This window comes from Furipterus horrens, unplaced genomic scaffold, assembly GCF_987537825.1.
Source record: "Furipterus horrens unplaced genomic scaffold, mFurHor1.1.pri manual_scaffold_3, whole genome shotgun sequence".
NCBI lineage: Eukaryota > Metazoa > Chordata > Mammalia > Chiroptera > Furipteridae > Furipterus > Furipterus horrens.
This window is the reverse complement of record NW_028327173.1, coordinates 147,694,580-147,700,906: the sequence shown is the minus strand read 5'-3', so window position 1 is coordinate 147,700,906 and position 6,327 is coordinate 147,694,580. Positions and strand designations below refer to the sequence as shown.

General features: G+C 44.6%; 1 pseudogene; it reads right to left on the bottom strand.

Moving 5' to 3' along the window:
- Positions 1–6,021: 6,021 nt before the first annotated feature.
- Positions 6,022–6,117, bottom strand: LOC150016308 (U6 spliceosomal RNA; annotated as a pseudogene).
- Positions 6,118–6,327: the final 210 nt, after the last annotated feature.

Below are 6,327 nucleotides of genomic sequence, written 5' to 3'. Positions count from 1 at the left end.
GTCAAGGCCCTTTTTAAACCCTCCGGCTGGGAGGCACCGCCCACCGCGGCCAGCTGTCGCGGTGATTGGGGCGGGGCAAATCCCCTTTTGGCCAATTACCTTTGGATTTTGCTGTCCGGTTACTCGCCCCACCTTATGAGTGGGTAACTGAGAGTCCCGCCTCCGGCCCATCGCCCCGGATGATTGGTTCGGCTCCACCTCGGTAGCAAATAAGGAGTGATGCAACTGCGGGGGAGGTTTCCCCAGCTCTGGCATGCAGCAAGGGCTGCACAGATTGCGTCAGGCGGCAGGCAGTGGGCATGGATGTGGGTACCGGTCATTTCCCTGGCTGCCTCTCTAAGACCTGGGCCCTTCGAGAACCGCGGCGGGCGGGTCCCAGGCGGGTATGTCCCCAGCAGTCCTGCGGGTGCACCTGATCGGGCACTGCCACCTCAAGGAGCACGGACTCACCAGGGCCAGTATAGGGCATGGCCGTAAGGAACGCTCTGGGCAGCGTAAATGCCCGTCTCTGGGGCTTCGCCTGGGAGCGCGCACTCTGGAGAAGCCGTCGGAGGCACCCTCCGCATTCCGCATTCCGCACAGGTGTTTCACGCTGTAGGCCCACGTGAGCAATGGGGAAACTGAGTCACGGGGCTGACAAGGGGTTCTGCAAAGGCTGAGTCAGGCCGGGCGCCCGAAGCTTGCGGGGCCTCACGTGAGGGCTATGCCACAAGCCAGAAGTGGGACCCCCTGAGCCAAAGTAGGCTGTGGAAGAGTCAGCCAGAGCTCTTGAAACCGCCATGGTCACTTTGGCATTCTTGGCCTCGCGGAGAGACCATAAAGACAGGAAAGCCAGGCCAGTCCTGTCCTGAGGCAGTAGGTTTAGTTCTGCCAGGACATGAGGCTTTTGCAGCAACGGTTGGATTAATGCTTAAGCAGCAGGATTCCTGGAGCTACCACAAGGATGGACCAAATTGAGGCCCCCAGAGGGCTGTGACCAGCTACTGGCCTTCTCCCTTGACTGCTAGCCTCCCAAGTGATGGAGAGGGCCCTCAGGCCTCTTGGGGTTCACCCTTTAAGTATCAGCAAGCGGCTTTCCCTGGGGGATACCTCTGGCTGGAAAAGGGAAACAGAGACAGCAGAAGGCAGAGTGCTGACAGCCTGAGGTGAGCCCTCTGGCAAGGAAAATGGACGATATTGCTTCTCATTCTATTCTAATTAGATGTTTAACCTAAAAATTATCTACACATTTAAAACAATCATCCCAAAGGTATCTAAGATATATATTCTCCAGTAGGAATGTTGCACTATGGTGTATATAGTACAAGCTAGTTCTTTTTTCTTTTCCTTTTTTAAAAAATGGATTTGAAAGAGAGAGAGAGATATCAGCTTGTTGTTCCACTTACTAATGCATTCATTGGTTGATTCTTGTATGCGCCCTCACCGGGGATCAAACCTGCAAACATGGGGGATCAAACCCACGACATTGGTGAATCAGAACAATGCTCTAACCAACTGAGCTACTGGCCAGGGCAAAGCTAGTTCTTTTAAAACAAAACAAGTTGTACATTAATGGTAACAATAGTAATAATAATCTGCAATAATATACCTAAACTATTAGCAGAGCTTGTCATCAGAGGAGGACTTGCAATATTAAATGCCATGGTCCCCAACCTTTTTTGCACCAGGGACCGGTTTTGTGGAAAACAATTTTTCCACAGATGGGGAACGGGGTGTTTTGGGGATGATTCAAGTGCATTACATTCAAGCTTACCTCCTGCTGTGCGGCCCGGTTCCTAGCAGGCCACTGATCAGCACTGGTTGGGATCCCTGTTAAATGTAAACATTAATGGAAAAGTTGGGTTTTTTACAAGGAGCCTGGAAAAAATTACAGGCAAAATGTTTTTTTCCGGTCATTCCTTTCTCTTTCCCCCCACTCCCCATGTTCTCTCTCCTCCTCTGCTCTCTATCCTACACCTCTTTTGCTGCTAACTTCTTAGGGAGAATATCCCTGCCTGCATCCTCTACCTTTGGGTAGTGGGGTGGGAGGCCAGAAACTGGTATGAGCACATTGCTGGAAGTACCTGACTTGGCACAAACAACCCTTTGAAAAAGCAGCTTGGTGATACAAATCAAGAATCATAAAATGTCCCTGCCCTTTGACCCAATACTTCCACTCCAGGAAATTATTTAAAATATGGGGAAAGCCATATGCCTGAAGATTTTTCAATGCATTGTTATTTATTATAGCAGAAACAAAAGAAAAACTACTTAAACATCCAAAAATAGCTAAATGTTTAAGTAAATTATGGTCAATCCACATGATAGAGAAATATACAAACTTAGACACACACAAAGAAAACAAATACCCAATAATAGATGATGTTACATAAATTTGATATAAACATAAAATTAAATCTGTGCAGTCATTCGAAACAATTATTTTTCTATGATGTATAATTAAGTGAGAAAACAAGTTATAAAATAATCTAATATAACTCTTTAAAAAGTCTGTGTTTCTTTGCTTAGAAAAAATCTTGAAGGATACAAACATGGTCAGTGATTACAAACATGGTACTATATGAGATTAGATTTGTACTTTCTTTTTCTATATCAGTTCAGATTGTCTGGGATTTTTTTAAAAGAGAATAAATACCACTTCAGAAAAAAGAGTTAAAAAATCCATTATGAAAACAACATACTAATAATGCCTATGATTGCATAGTCAGGCAAAAATGCAAAATATAACTATCACATGCATTATGATTAAAACTATTAAAAAAAAAATACATGAGGAAAATGGAGGTCCACTATATTGCTAATGATAAATGTGTTGGGGTATTGGGATTATGAGTGATTCTTTTCTCTGTTTTCCAAGGCTTACGAAGTATACTTTTTAATAATAAAAAGTTCCTTTTAAAGAAGAGTAATTAATGTTTTTCTGGTAGCTAAGGGACAGAGAGCATAGCAGAATCACCTGGGGAACATATTTGAGATGCCCATTCTGAGATCTTCTCCCACGGGGACCAAAGCCCCAGTTTTTAATAACTCCGTTGGTGAGCTCCTACTCCAGGCAGAGTTAGGCACTCCCTCCTCTGTCCTTCCACAACTCCTTACCCCACTTTTGTTTATGTTTTTTACCCTCCACCTCGTGCTTATTAACAGGAACTACCATTCATCTCAAGTTTACCATAAGCTAGGCAGTTTGCTAAATGCTTTTACATCTATTCTAATTACAAACTTCAGTACCTTGTGAGTAAATATAATTTCCCAGATGGGCAAACCGGAGCACTGAAAATACAGGGGATTGCCTCAAGGTGGCACCGCAAGCGGTGGAGCCCAGGACGGAAGACAGGCGTCCCAAACCCGGAGCCTCCTTGCTGTTAAGCATTTGACATTCTGCCTCCCATGAACCTGAGAGTTCCCCGAGAGCCGACTTCACCTTTGAAGACCCAGGGGAACCAACACAGTGCTGGCTCATGGAAGGTTCTCCACAAAAGTAGGTGCAAGTAAAGTTCTTTCTTGGAACAGGCCAGGGAACCCTGGAGTTCAGAAGAGGAGGAATCCTGCTAGACACAGGTCCAGTCTTGACACTCTCAAAACAGGAATCCCCACAAAAGCTGGCCCAGGGGTCTTGGCCATCTTCCCAGGAACATGTCTTGTTCCCATTCCTTGTTTATCCTTACCAACAACATCTGTCTCTTTCCCACCCACTGGGACACTCAGCTGGTTCCTCTCTAATATTTGCAGTAACCATTCCATCTTTTCTCCAAAATCCCCTCAGGAAGGGGCTGCAGATGGCATCCCCACAGGGGTACCAGCTCATGAAAGGTGATGAGAGAGCATCACCTCCACCTTGAAGGGTAGCACATGATTTGCATGTGATGCACACATGATGGCTTCCTTTTATGGAGCTTTCCCAAATTAATCTTTCCTTATTGTTCCCCTTCAGGCAGTCACTTCTCATGTCCTTATCTGTTCCTTCTCACTTCTCATTTCAGTCAGGGGATCATGTTAATTTATTATGCTAAATGATGACATTGCTTTATAAAGCTGCTGATTCCAGAAGGGTGAATAACCTTCCCGGATACAGGCTCTAAGCCCAGCTTGCTCATATTTGAGCCTTACTCCACCATTTATCAACAGGATGACCCCAGGCACACTATCCCTGGTCCTTGGCTTTCTCAACTGCGAAACAGCGAATAATAGTACCTACCTTGTAGGTTCTAATGAGGATTGAAAGAATTAACAGCTAGCACCTGCTGTGTGAGAGCTCGATACATGTTGGCTCATTATTTTTACTTCAGACTTTTCACTTGCCATTTTATTTAGGGCAGAGGCATTCTCTTCCATGATATTGTGATTTACAATAAGAAATATATATTTGGTCTTTATCCTCTTACTGGCACAGAGCTAGAACCCTTGGGATTTCCTAAGTGAAAAGAGTGATAAACCTCTATCAACTATACCTTAGTTATCAAAATGAGGAAACTTTTGAGAAGTCCCTAAGGATGAAGGATGGTTTCCAGGGAAATCAACTATATGGTTAGAGGTTTGTAACTTTCAGTTCCACCTCCAAACCTCCAACCTCCTGGAAGGAAAGAAGGGCTAGAGATTAAGTTCAATTACCAATGGCCAATGATTTAATCAATCAATCATGCTTATGTAATGAAACCTCCATAAAAACCCAAAATGACAGAGTTCAGAGAGCTCCAGGTTAGTGAGCACATTAAGATGCTAGAGGGTGGCTTGCCTGGAGAAGACATGAAAACTCAGCATCCCTTCCCACATACCTTGTCCTGTGCATCGCTTTCATCTGGCTGTTCCTGAGTTACATTCTTTTATAATAAAATAGTAATCTAATAAGTAAAGTGTTTTCCTGAGTTCTGTGATCCACTCTAGCAAACTGATTGAACCAAAACTAGGGATTTTGGGAACCTCCAATATATGGCCAGTCAGTAAAAGCCCAGGTAACAACTTGGACTTGCAATTGGTGTCTGAAAAGGGGGCAGTCTTGTGAGATTGGGTCCTTAATCTGTGGGCTCTGATGCTATCACCACGCAGAGTATCAGGACTGAGTTAAATTGTAGGACACCAAGCTGGCGTTGCAGAGTTGTTTGACATGTGAAAAACCCACATGTCTGGTGTCAGAAGTGCAGTAGTGTTGTATAAGTCCTCACTTAATGTTATTGGTAAGTTCCTGGAAACTGCAACTATAAGCAAAATGACATATAACAAAACCAACTTTACCATAGGCTAATTGATATAAACAAGAGAGAAGTTCCTATAGCATATTTCTGATCACAAAAAAATCACTAAATAAAGACTGCATACACTTCTAATATTAACATGAAATAAATGTGAGCCGTATATATATATATATATATATATATATATATATATATATATATATATATATATATATTTTAAAAAGCCCTGGCTGGTTTGGCTCAGTGGATTGAGCGTCGGCCTGCGAGCTAAGTGTCGCTGGTTCGATCTTCCAGTCAGGGCACATCAGAGAAGGAAAACTCTGACTCCAAAAAACCTCCGCTGCCTTGCGGCATACCTCTTCAGGGGAAAGGCTAAGGGAGTAAACCCCGACAGAAAATCCGGAGCCGGAGTCCCTAAGGTGGTTTGACGTTGTAGTCAACACCGGCAACTCCTGCGGCGCACCTGAAGCCGAGCTGTATTGACTCCGTCTTTCCCTTGGACCCTTCAGCTGCGAAGAGAGGGGGTGTCTGCTGCATGGGCAACAGCAGACCCTCCATATCACCCTGTCCAGGCTCTGTAGCTTCAGCTTCACTGGAGAGGACACTCCAGCGTCATCGCAAGATGTCGATTCAACACGGGAGGAGACAGATACCGTGTCACTCCCGAGTCGGACTGCACAGCCATTCTCGGCGGTGCAGATAGACTCTTAAGAAGCTACACCATCGTCTCTCGAGACGGACGGCTGCCGACGACGATATTTAAAAATTATGTTTATACTCACCCAAGGACTTTTTATTGATTGTTTTTATTTTTTATTTAATTTTTTTTTTCAAAAATATGGAACGCTTCACGAATTTGCGTGTCATTCTTGCACAGGGGCCGTGCTAATCTTCTCTGTATCATTCCAAGTGCTGCTGAAGGGAGCACTTCATTGCTTTTAGAGAGAGAGGAGAGAGAGACAGAGAGGGAGAGAGGGAGAGAGGGAGAGGGAGAGAGAAACATCAATTGGTTGCCTCCCACATGAGCCCCAACCAGGAATTGAACCCACAACCTAGGAATGTGCTCTGACTGGAAATAAAACTCACAACCTTTTGGTATACGATACAACCAACTGAGCCACACCAGCCACACATTTAA